Here is a 12,703-nt window from a genome sequence, read left to right as displayed (position 1 = left end):
CTGTGAAAATGGGCGAAATCGGTGGAAGCCACGCCCAGTTTTTATACACAGTCCACCGTCTGTCCTTCCGCTCGGCCGTTAACACAATAACTTGAGCAAAAACCGATATATCTTTACTAAACTTAGCCCACGTACTTATCTGAACTCACTTTATCTTGGTATAAAAAAAAAAAGCCGAAATCCGACCATAACCACGCCCACTTTATCGATATCGAAAATTACGAAAAATGAAAAAAATGCCATAATTCTATACCAACTACGAAAAAAGGGATGAAACATGGTAACTGGATTGGTTTATTGACGCAAAATATAACTTTGGAAAAAACTTTGTAAAATGGGTGTGACACCTACCATATTAAGTAGAAGAAAATGAAAAAGTTCTACAAGGCGAAATCAACAGCCCTTGGAATCTTGGCAGGAATACTGTTAGTGGTATTGCATATACAAATAAATTAGCAGTACCCGACAGATGATTTTTTTGGATCACCTGGTCCACATTTTGGTCGATATCGCGAGAACGCCTTCACATATACATCTAAGGGCCACTCGCTTTTAAAACCCTCATTAATACTTTTAATTTGATATCCATATCGTACAAACACATTCTAGAATCACCCTGGCCCACCCTAATGGCGATATCTCGAAAAGGCGTCCACCTATAGACCTAATGCCCACTCCCTCTTAAAATGCTCAGTAACACCTTTAGTTTGATACCCATATCGTACAAATATTCTAGAGTCACCCCTGGCCCACCCTAATGGCGATATCTCGAAAAGGCGACCACCTATATACCTAATGTCCACTCCCTCTTAAAATGCTCAGTAACACCTTTCGTTTGATACCCATATCGTACAAACATTCTAGAGTCACCCCTGGCCCACCCTAATGGCGATATCTCGAAAAGGCGTCCACCTATAGACCTAATGCCCACTCCCTCTTAAAATGCTCAGTAACACCTTTCGTTTGATACCCATATCGTACAAACATTTTAGAGTCACCCCTGGCCCACCCTAATGGCGATATCTCGAAAAGGCGTCCACATATAGACCTAATGCCCACTCCCTCTTAAAATGCTCAGTAACACCTTTCGTTTGATACCCATATCGTACAAACATTGTAGAGTCACCCTTGGTCCACGTTTATGGCGATATCTCGAAAAGGCGTCCACCTATAGAACTAAGGATTACTCCCTTTTAAAATACTCATTACCACCTTTCGTTTGATACCCATATCGTACAAACACATTCTAGAGTCACCCTGGCCCACCCTAATGACGATATCTCGAAAAGGCGTCCGCCTATATACCTAATGCCCACTCCCTCTTAAAATGCTCAGTAACACCTTTCGTATGATACCCATATCGTACAAACATTCTAGAGTCACCCCTGGCCCACCCTAATGGCGATATCTCGAAAAGGCGTCCACCTATAGACCTAATGCCCACTCCCTCTTAAAATGCTCAGTAACACCTTTCGTTTGATATCCATATCGTACAAACATTCTAGAGTCACCCTTGGTCCACGTTTATGGCGATATCTCGAAAAGGCGTCCACCTATAGAACTAAGGATTACTCCCTTTTAAAATACTCATTACCACCTTTCATTTGATACCCATATCGTACAAAAACATTCTAGAGTCACGCCTTTCCCACCCTAGTGGCGATATCTCGAAAAGGCGTCCACCTATAGACCTAATGCCCACTCCCTCTTAAAATACTCAGTAACACCTTTCGTTTGATACCCATATCATACAAACATTCTAGAGTCACCCCTGGCTCACCCTAATGGCGATATATCGAAAAGGCGTCCACCTATAGACCTAATGCCCACTCCATCTTAAAATGATCAGTAACACCTTTCGTTTGATACCCATATCGTACAAACATATTCTAGAGTCACCCCTGGCCCACCCTAATGACGATACCTCGAAAAGGCGTCCACCTATAGACCTCATGCCCACTTCCTCTTAAAATGCTCAGTAGCACCTTTCGTTTGATACCCATATCGTACAAACATTCTAGAGTCACCATTTGTCCACCTTTATGGCGATATCTCGAAAAGGCGTCCACCTATAGAACTAAGGATTACTCCCTTTTAAAATACTCATTACCATCTTTCATTTGATACCCATATCATACAAACACATTCTAGAGTCACCACTGGCCCACCCTAATGGCGACATTTCGAAAAGGCGTGCACCTATAGACCTAATGCCCACTCCCTCTTAAAATGCTCAGTAACACCTTTCATTTGATTCCCATATCGTACAACTAGAGACACCCCTGGTCCACCTTTATGGCGATATCTCGAAACGGCGTCCACCTATGGAACTAAGGATCACTGCTTTTCAAAATATTCATTAACAGCTTTCATTTGATACCCATATCGTACAAACATATTCTAGAGTCACCCCTGGTCCACCTTTATGGCGATTTCTCGAAAAGGCGTTCACCTATAGAACTAAAGCCCATTCCCTTTTAAAATACTCATTATCACCTTTCATTTGATACCCATATCGTACAAACACATTCTAGAGTCAGCCCTGGTCCACCTTTATGGCGATATCCCTAAATGGCGTCCATCCATAGAACTATGGCCTACTCTCTCTTAAAATACTCTTTAACACCTTCCATTTGATACACATGTCATACAACCACATTCCAGGGTTACCCTAGGTTCATTTTCCTACATGGTGATTTTCCTTATTTTGTCTCCATAGCTCTCAACTGAGTATGTAATGTTCGGTTACACCCGAACTTAGCCTTCCTTACTTGTTTAGTCTAAGGTTGTAAGACCAACACATAATCTTCGACACTTTACAGCCCCGCGCTTGAACCCACGCCTTTTCCGTTTGGTCGATCATGCGCACCTCTCGCCTTCGCTTAATCTCGCCCAGTCTAATTGGGACGTCTACAGAGCAAGCTTCAAGGGATGCGCCCTTTTTAGCTAGTTCATCCACTTTTTCAATCCCATCTATTCCCATATGCCTTGGAACCCAATATAGATGTATGCTTCTTCCTGTCCCAAATCCCTCCAGAGAATGCTTACAGTTAAGACGTGGGTTAATATGCTTATTAGTGAGAATAAGCTGACGACGCACTTTCCCACATGCGCGCATAGCCAGCGCAGGTAAACAATCTGCGCTGTAAGCAATATCGGATTTCTTCCAATTAACGATCTGCGCTGCAAGCAATATCGAATTGCTTCAGGTAACGAAATTGCAATTCATGGAATGCGTCTCGTCAGCAATTAATAATTAAGTCAATGAAATTTTTAGGTTTAGTTTTAGCATTAGTGGTTTGAGATTATCATTCTGTTTTTGGTTACGCTGGATTACTCATGGTAATTATACTATTGACTGTAGTTTTATTTACTTACAGGTAAATAAAGGGGCCGATGGGTGGCCCCCATCTTTATCCTTTTTAGAGCCCGAGGAGTGGGGCTCTAAACTGGCATGTCGGTCCCTTGAAAAAAGGACCTCCTTAAAAAAGAGGTCCTGAAAAAGTGATAGTATAAAAAACAATAAGAAATTGTGTAGTGTGGTGTGTAGTGAGGAATCTACAGTCTACAGTCCTCTCTTTATAATGATAGAAGCAACTTGGTTAGTCTAAGTTTGTAAGACCAACACATAATCTTCGACACTTTACGGCCGCGCGCTTGAACCCACGCCTTTCCCGCTTCAAGGGATGCGCCCTTATTAGCTAGTTCATCCACTTTTTCATTCCCATCTATTACCATATGCCCTGGAACCCAATATAGATGTATGCTTCTTCCTGTCCCGAATCCTTCCAGAGAATGCTTACACTCTAACATGCAAGTTACGACGTGGGTTAATATACTTATTAGTGAGAATAAGTTGTCGACGCACTTTCCCACATGCGCGCACAGCCAGCGCAGGTAAACAATCTGGGCTGTAAGCAATATCGAATTTCTTCAAGTTAACGATCTGCGCTACAAGCAGTATCGAATTGCTTCAGGTAACGAAATTGCAATTCATTGGAAGCGCCTCGTCAGCAATTGATAATTATGTCAATGAAAATTTTAGGTTTAGTTTTAGCATTAGTTCTTTGAGATTATCATTCTGTTTTTGGTTACGCTGGATTACTCATGGTAATTATACTATTGACTGTTGTTTTATTTACTTACAGGTAAATAAAGGGGCCGTGGGGTGGCCCCCATCTTTATCCCATTTATAGCCCAAGGAGTGAGGCTCTTAACTAGCGCCCGAGCAGGATCCCACTAGCATGTCGGTCCCTGGAAAAAAGGACCTCCTTAAAAAAGAGGTCCTGAAAAATTGATAGTGTAAAAAACAATAAGAAATTGTGTAGTGTGGTGTGTATATTCTCGCACGGTGCGTGGTAGCACGGAGAATATATATATATATGTGGATATGGAAAAAGAAATAAAAGGCAAATAGTTATATTAGTAATGATGACAATAATTAATTTTATTTTGTTTTAAATTGGTACAATATTTTACCTTTGGTATATGATGTGGCGTGACAGCAGCAGCGACTTTCTTCCTCCTTGGTTGAAATAGAACAGAAAATGGACAGTGATCTCCGTGTTGTCGAACCGGAGATCGTGCGAGGGTTTTCCAATGGATATTTGTTATCCGATGGAAAACCCAGTTACCCGTGTTAACGTTGAATATATGTGATGAACATACATGAATGTGTATGCATGTGGGTGTGCAGTACATGAAAGGATGTAAGAATGTATTTGCACTAAATAAGTTATGTATTAGGGTGGCCGTGTTTGCAGTATAAAGATATTTAGGTCCTGACCTAAACATGCCGGGCCCCTTGCGGCAAGCAACATCTTAAAATGAAGGAAAGTCATGCTGAAGCGGTCACGCGCACGTATTACTTAAAACTAGATACAATATGTTTGTATTATTGAATGAAAATTTGTTGGCTGATCACGTTCGGACTTGTTTGCATATAGTAGCCGCTGTAGGAAAAAGAAGCAACATATTAAAGCTGAAAACAAGAACGGGTTATAGTTCAACGCACATTATACAGTATACATATTTGGACTATATTTATTTGTATTTATCTCCTTTGTGTTCCGAGACTTTTCGTAGTCTGGACGTCTCCGTTCCAGATTTCGACGAATGTAAATTAATTTTCCATCTGGACAAAGAGCCCAAGTCTCTCTTCCAGATTTTAACTTTATGAAGTTAAATGTTATATCCAGACGAAGAGGACGCGTCTCCGTGCCAGATTGGATTTATTTTGTTAGATTATGTGACAATTAATTTTCCATCTGGACAAAGAGGCCAAGTCTCTGTTCCAGATTTTAACTTTATGAGGTTAAATGTTATATCCAGACGAAAAGGACGTGTCTCCGTGCCAGATTGGATTTATTTTGTTATATTATATGTGAATTTTAATTTTTGGTTTGGTGGCGAACGCTGAATGGCGTACATATTGATATGAAACTCTTTATATTCGTATTGATGCTCTGACAGGCGCTTATAGCAGATTGACCATGTGCATGGACCTGCTTATGGGTTGTCCAAAGTTCGGGCAGTGATGCAAGAATGACCGCGTGAGCGCACAACTGTTTATCAATGGGTTATTGATCACTTTCTAAGTGCTCCCTGAGTACATCCTATCTCTTCTTTGTATTAAATTTCGTGTTTCTGCATTGGGTACATAGAAAATGAATAAATTACACTTGCGAGTGATTAATTCATAATTTCTACTGAATACAATAAATAAAAATTTGTATATTCGAATCTGATCGAAAATTTATAATTTGGTTTTTATTTTTGTGATTTAATTTGTCACAAAGTTTCCTGCCACCCAAGAAAGTTTCGCCTTTTCTAGCTAAATTTGTGGATTTCGGTAAAAATATTGTAGTTGAAAAAATTTTTGTTGCGAAAAAATTCAAGCCTTTCGAGTTTTGAACGATTTTCTTGCAATTTGTACTTATTTTGTAATACTGTTTTCACTAAAGTATTCGTGAAATCAGTAGTTACAAACATTAAAAAAAATTTGGAACGGATCATGTTCCACTTAAACCATATTGGTGTAAAAAAAAAATGTTCGCTATGGCAATACCATACCGCGTAGATGAAAATGTCATGTAAATGACAAGAGCGAAATGTAAACATGCCGGTAAGTAAACATAGAGGAATTTTGTAATTTACATTAATTGTATGATTTCACTAACTTGTATTTACCTTTATTTTCAGATTATGCCAATTAAATGATGTCCCTGTACATATGTATGCATATACACTATGCTGCAATTAACACCCAAGAAGGGATTTAAGTTGCAGTATTACCGGTCGCTGCACAGGCAACAACAACAAAGAGTAGGCAAGAATAAACCTTAAGGACTAATTAATGGAGTTCGTCCATCAGGTTTGCATATTTTAATTGATTAGGAAATCCGGAAATAAATGCTTTGTGCACAATTGTGTTATTTTGAGTGGAAAATAAGCACGTTATATGTATTGTTTTTTGTTCATTTGCTGTGCCTCCCAATACCCTACAAAATGTTGTAAGTTATTATGAGCAATAAGAAACAGCAATTAAACTCTAAAAATATTATTTTCGATTCCGGTTTAAAATAAAGATGTAAATTTGTTTGCAATTTCAATGCTACGCATTATTAATACTCTGAACGAGTGGTGGGTTTATACCCGATTGCATGTGAGGTTTATACCTACTTGCGAATTTGGTTTTTAATGAAAAATAATGGAATTGAATAAGAAAAAAATGCTTATGTATGGTAGTTGTCCAATTACACCAACGTGACGTGAAATTTTGAAGTTGTTGTAGTTGTACCTTGTAATTGAAACATTAAACCCTTTTTTATTTAGGTATATTTTGATGAAGAAAAAAAAGATGGTCGATTTTTGAAATAAAAATGGCGAATTGAATTTATTTTCCTGCAGCTTATGGACGAAAACGTGGTAAACTGTTTGTAGATTGTTGCGTAGTTTGGCTTGTAGTTAGTTAATGTTTTTAATTATTATTTTTCATGCTGTGGCGGATAAGCTTGGCTATCTGCGAGGGTTTCGTTTCGACAAATTTTTATTTTATGCCGATAATTCGAAGTGGCATTACATATTTTAAAGAAGTGTAATGTCCTAATTTAAGGATCGGTTTGGTCATCGGTGGATACCTCTCCACTTGTTTCATTGGCTGGTGGAAGTAGAATCAGTTTGGCCAAGGGCCTTGTAATTTGACCTTTTTCAGTCGTGATGTCGACAACTCGTACAAGGTCATCTGCTCCCGGGTGGAGTTTGACCACTCTTCCAAGTCTCCATTCGTTTGGAAATACATTGTCGTCTTTCACGACGACGAAATCCCCTATTTTGATGTTTGCTTTCGGGTGTTTCCATTTAACCCGCTTTTGCATTTCTAAGAGATATTCTCTTTTCCATCTTTTGCAAAAGGTTTGATGCAAAGCTTTTAATTTATGCCACCTATTGACTATGGAGGCAGGATTCTCATTGGAATCTATTTCTGGAGGAGCGAGAAGATGTCCGCCTACCAGGAAATGACCAGGGGTTAAGGGTTCTAAGTCGGTCGATTCGTTCGACGCTGGACTTAATGGTCGCGAGTTGAGGCAAGCCTCTATTCGAAAAAATAGGGTTGTGAATTCCTCAAAATTATATTTATCCCTACCTGCCACTTTTCGAAAGTGGCTTTTGAAACTTTTTACTCCTGCTTCCCACAGACCTCCCATATGAGGAGAGGCAGTAGGGATGAAATGCCATTGCAGAAGTTGATGAGCATATTTAGACAATGCGTTCTCACGCGAATCAGCTATAAATGCCTTAAACTCAAATCTAAGTGATCGTGAGGCTCCGACAAAGTTAGTCCCATTGTCGGAATATATATTTTTCGGACATCCTCGCCTGGCGATAAATCTGGAGAGTGCCGCGAGAAAGGATTGGGTGCTAAGGTCGGTCGTGGCTTCCAAATGTATGGCTTTCGTAGTAAAGCAAACAAACAGACAGACATAACCTTTCGAAATTCGACAACCTCTACCTCTATAACTTTTTATGTCGAATGGTCCTGCAAAATCTACCCCTGAATTAGTAAGTGGTCGGGAAAATGTGGTACGTTCCTTGGGAAGGTTACCCATAAGTTGGGTTTGTACACGTTTTTTATAGATTGTGCAGACCTTACAATTGTGAATGATGGATTTTATCATATTTTTAACCCTAGAAATCCAGTACTGGGTCCTAATAAGCCTAAACATTAGTTGGTTTTCTCCATGTAAAGAGATTTAATGGATAAACTGAACTAAATGGCGAGAAAATTTGCATGTGCAAGGTAGGATTATTGGATGGCGTTCATTGTATGGTAGGTCTAGAGCCGCGCGGATGCGACCACCAGTCCCTATAATGCCATACTTGTCTAGGAAAGGGTCAAGAGGAAGCACTTCGCTTTTACAATCTACTAGCTTGCCTGCCTTCAGATTTTTGTACTCTGTGGGATAAAACTGTTGTTGCGACATCTTAACTAAGCGTTGCGTAGCGATTTCGATTTTATCTGATGAAACCAGATATGACGTTTTATTAAAATAATCTTTTGTCTTTGTATGAGTTCTTTCGAGAAAACTTAAGACATAAGATATCACCCTTAAGGCTCGGGGTAGGTTCGAAAATCTATCCAGAATATCAAAATCCGTTTTGGTAGTTGCTGCATGTGCTTGCACTCGTTTCTCCTCGATGGTTGTGTTGTAAGATATATCTTGTGTAGGCCATTTTGAGATGTCTTCTTGTAACCAAGAAGGTCCCTACCACCACAAGGAATTGTTGACCAGTTCATGTTCTGGGAGTCCTCTGCTAGCCATGTCGGCTGGATTTGATCCCGAACCCACATGACGCCAATTATCCTTTCCTACCTTTTCGACGATTTTCGTGATACGGTGTGCTACGAAAGTTGACCACAAACAAGGGGTTTTCGTATCCATGCCAGTACAATCGTTGAATCGGTCCATAAGTAGGTTTTTGGATTCCCTAAGTTGAGATTTGTTAGAACTGTTTCCATCATTTCGGAGAGTAGTACGGCTCCGCATAATTCCAGTCGGGGAAGCGATATAGTTTTTACCGGAGCTACTTTTGTTTTTGCCAATAGCAAATTGGTCAGAACTTGGTCGTTGTTTTCCACTCGCAGGTATACCGCCGCGACATACGCTTTCTCTGATGCGTCACAAAAACCGTGAATTTCCACTTTGTTGTGCGGGGAAAAGTGAGTCCAGCGCGGTATCCCAATGTTATTAATTTCATGATACTTCTCCATAAAGGTGTTCCAACGTTCCCTAGTAGTTGGTGATACATCTTCATCCCATTTTGTACCTTCAAGCCAAATGTTTTGCATGATTATTTTGGCTACAACTACTATTGGAGCAAGCCATCCTAATGGGTCGAACAATTTAGCGATTGCCGATAAGATCGCTCTTTTGGTTAAAGTGTTGCAATTTTCCATTGGTTTTGCGATGAAGTAAAACTCATCATTATGTGCATTCCACCTGATTCCTAGTGCCTTCACTGAACTTGCGTCTTCGAATTCCATGAAATCTTTGTTAAGGAGATGCTGTTTAGGGATATCCTTTAGTATTTGGTCGGAATTGGCTGTCCATTTTCTGAGTGGAAAGCCGGCTGGTTGCAATGCCTGAGATATTTGATCTCTGGCAGTAATTGTTGATTGGATGCAGTGTCCACCAGCAAGAATATCATCCACATACATGTATTCTCTTAGTATTGTGGATGCAATTGGAAAGGTGTCTTCGACGTCCTTTGCCAATTGTAAAAGTGTCCTTATTGCTAGATAAGGAGCACAGTTAACCCCGAATGTCACAGTCTTCAGTTCGTAAAGGCTGACAGGGCTTTCAGAGCTAGTACGAAATACTATGCGCTGGTATTTGGTTTGGTTTGGTTGTACCATAATTTGTCGGTACATTTTCTCGATATCGCTGTTGAAGACATATTTGTAAGGTCTCCAGCGAAGTATAAGAATAGTTAGGTCAGCTCGTAGCGTAGGACCTGTATACAAAACGTCGTTCAGACTTACTCCGTTTGCGGTCGGACTAGATGCGTTAAAAACAACGCGTACTTTCGTGGAGGTACTTTCGTCCTTGATGACGGCGTGATGAGGTAGAAAATAATGGTCAGAGGAGTCTGGTGCACACAGCTGTTGATCCTTGACATATGTCCCAATTCGTCGTATTCGGTCACAACTCGATTGTACTCCGTTTGTAAAGTAGGATTTTTCGCGAGGCGTGTCTCGTTCCGGAAGAACTGAGAGCATGCTCTTTTAAGAGAAGGCCCTAGGGATATATTGGAGGGGAATTCTCGTTTAAAAGGTAATGAGACTGTGTATTTCCCGGTATTATCCCTAGTGGTGGTACTTCTGTATAATTCCTCGCAGTATTGTTCGTCCACATTAAAGCGTTTGTTTTTAGGGGATTCTTCCAGTTCCCAAAAGGCGGATAATTGCTTATCCAAAGATACGTCACTGTAATAGGAGACGATTTCTTTGGGTTGCTCTTGCACATCTGTACGGCCTGTAAGTATCCAGCCGAAAACAGTTTCTTGTGCTAAGAGCGTACCAAGGACATTCTTCTGCAATCCGTTCAAGATGATTTGAGGGTAAATGTCCCCTCCAAGAACTAGATCCACTGGTTCGTTGACAAAGAATCTTGTATCTGCCAACTCGAGATCAGGGAATGATTTTCTGCTCATCGCACTGATCTGGCATGTTGGAAGATCCCCTGTAAGCTTTGGCAAGACAAGAACTTTTGTGTTCAAAGAAAATAATGGGTAAATTAGTGACCGCAATTCTATTGAACAAGACTCTTTGACCTGTGCAGAGAATAAGATAGTTATACCGGAAACTTGAGCGCGAATTTTCTTGGATGGCAGGTTAATTCGACGTTTGAGACGTTCGGTAATAAATGAACATTCAGAACCTGAATCAATTAGGGCTCTGGCTGAAAAATTGGTATTTTTATAATGTATGTTGACACGAGCGGTGCCTAACAGTACACCAGCGGTATTATGCGCATGGCAAGATTGCACATTGGAGGTTTGCTTGTCATTGGACTTTGAATTTTGCCTCTCTCGTGCTTGTCGCGATGTTGAAGGGGTATCATCTTCCTTACTTGTATGAACTGCTGCTTTTTGCTGAATTTTTTGTATATGTAGGAGCGTGTTGTGTCGAGAATGGCATGTACTACAGTTATAAGAACTAGTACATTTCGACACAGTATGTCCAGACGATAAACAATTCAGGCAGCTATTATTGCTCTTAATAAAATCGACTCTACGAGCAGGTGAAAGTTTAAGGAATTTCATGCAGTTGCGTAGTTTATGCTCATTTGTGTGACACATTTTACAATTAAATTTATTGACGCTTGTTTGGAAGCTGCCAACCTTTTTTGTTGGGGTTCAGGAGTTGGTTTTGTAATATGAGGCTTAAAACTTTTTGAAGTCTTATTGCCTCTATGGCCAGACACGTTTTCCAACGCAAGAAATCGGTCAGAAAGAAATTTATTCATGTCCTCCCATTTAGCTATCTCTGTCTTGTTCCCGAAAGACTGTTCCCAAAGCGAGAGGTTGCTTTCGGGCAATTTTTCTGCGCAAAGGTACACAAAAAGTGCATCCCATAAATCTATCTTATGCCCTTTTAATGCATTCATGCAATTATTTAATTTTAATTTTAAATCTTTGATAGATTTACCGCAATCCGTTTCAATAGGTTTTATTCCGAAGACAGTGTCGAGCTGAGCCTTAACTAAACTACGCTTGTTTTCATACCTTTAAGTGAGGTTCTTCCACGCTATTTCAAACCCTTCATTCGTGACAGGTGCGTTGCTAACAATTTCGTTGGCCTCCCCCTTTGTTTTCTGACTGAGGTAATATAGTTTCTCAATCGGGTAAATATCGTCGTTCGAAATGTAAATGGCCGTAAACATATCTCGGAATGTTGGCCAAGACAAATAGTCACCCTTGAAGACATGGAGGGAGGCGAAGATGGTGTTTGCGATCAGTCTGTTTTTGGGCAGACTGGTCAATTTTCTTTGTTTCTGCTTTATTAAGGGTCTCTGTCTGAGCCGACATAGCAGACATACATTTAAAATAACTAGCCATAGAAAGCTTATGCTTCTTCTTTATGGCTTTAATTTCATCTTTGGACAAACCCGCAGAGATTAACGCGTCATAAGCATTTTTGGTTTTTACCCACATATTTTTTAACTCTTCTTGTTGAAAGGAAAGAGTGTGTTTATCGTGATCAGTCACGTTACCGATAACTGATTCGAATTCGACAAGTGCCTCAGCAAAAAGTATGTATGCATCCATTTTTACTTATGATATGTATACAGATAGAAATCCGGAAGATTTAATGTATACTTTTGAGGTAAAAACCTCTTGTTGCCCTCTCTGCTCAGCTAGTGTTATGTAATTAAGTACCGCAAGTAAGGTAGAAACCCTCAGTTGCGTTTTGATCGGTGGTAGAAACCCACCGACTCGTATACCTAGCTAAGTGCTACCGCAAGTAAGGTAGAAACCCTCAGTTGCGTTTTGATCGGTGGTAGAAACCCACCGACTTGTATACCTAGCTAAGTGCTACCGCAAGTAAGGTAGAAACCCTCAGTTGCGTATTGATCGGTGGTAGAAACCCACAGACTCGTATACCTAGCAAAATGTTAACGCAATTAAGGTGAAACCCCTC

Source organism: Eurosta solidaginis, chromosome X, assembly GCF_040869045.1.
Source record: "Eurosta solidaginis isolate ZX-2024a chromosome X, ASM4086904v1, whole genome shotgun sequence".
Classification (NCBI taxonomy): domain Eukaryota; kingdom Metazoa; phylum Arthropoda; class Insecta; order Diptera; family Tephritidae; genus Eurosta; species Eurosta solidaginis.
This window is presented reverse-complemented; position numbering follows the sequence as displayed.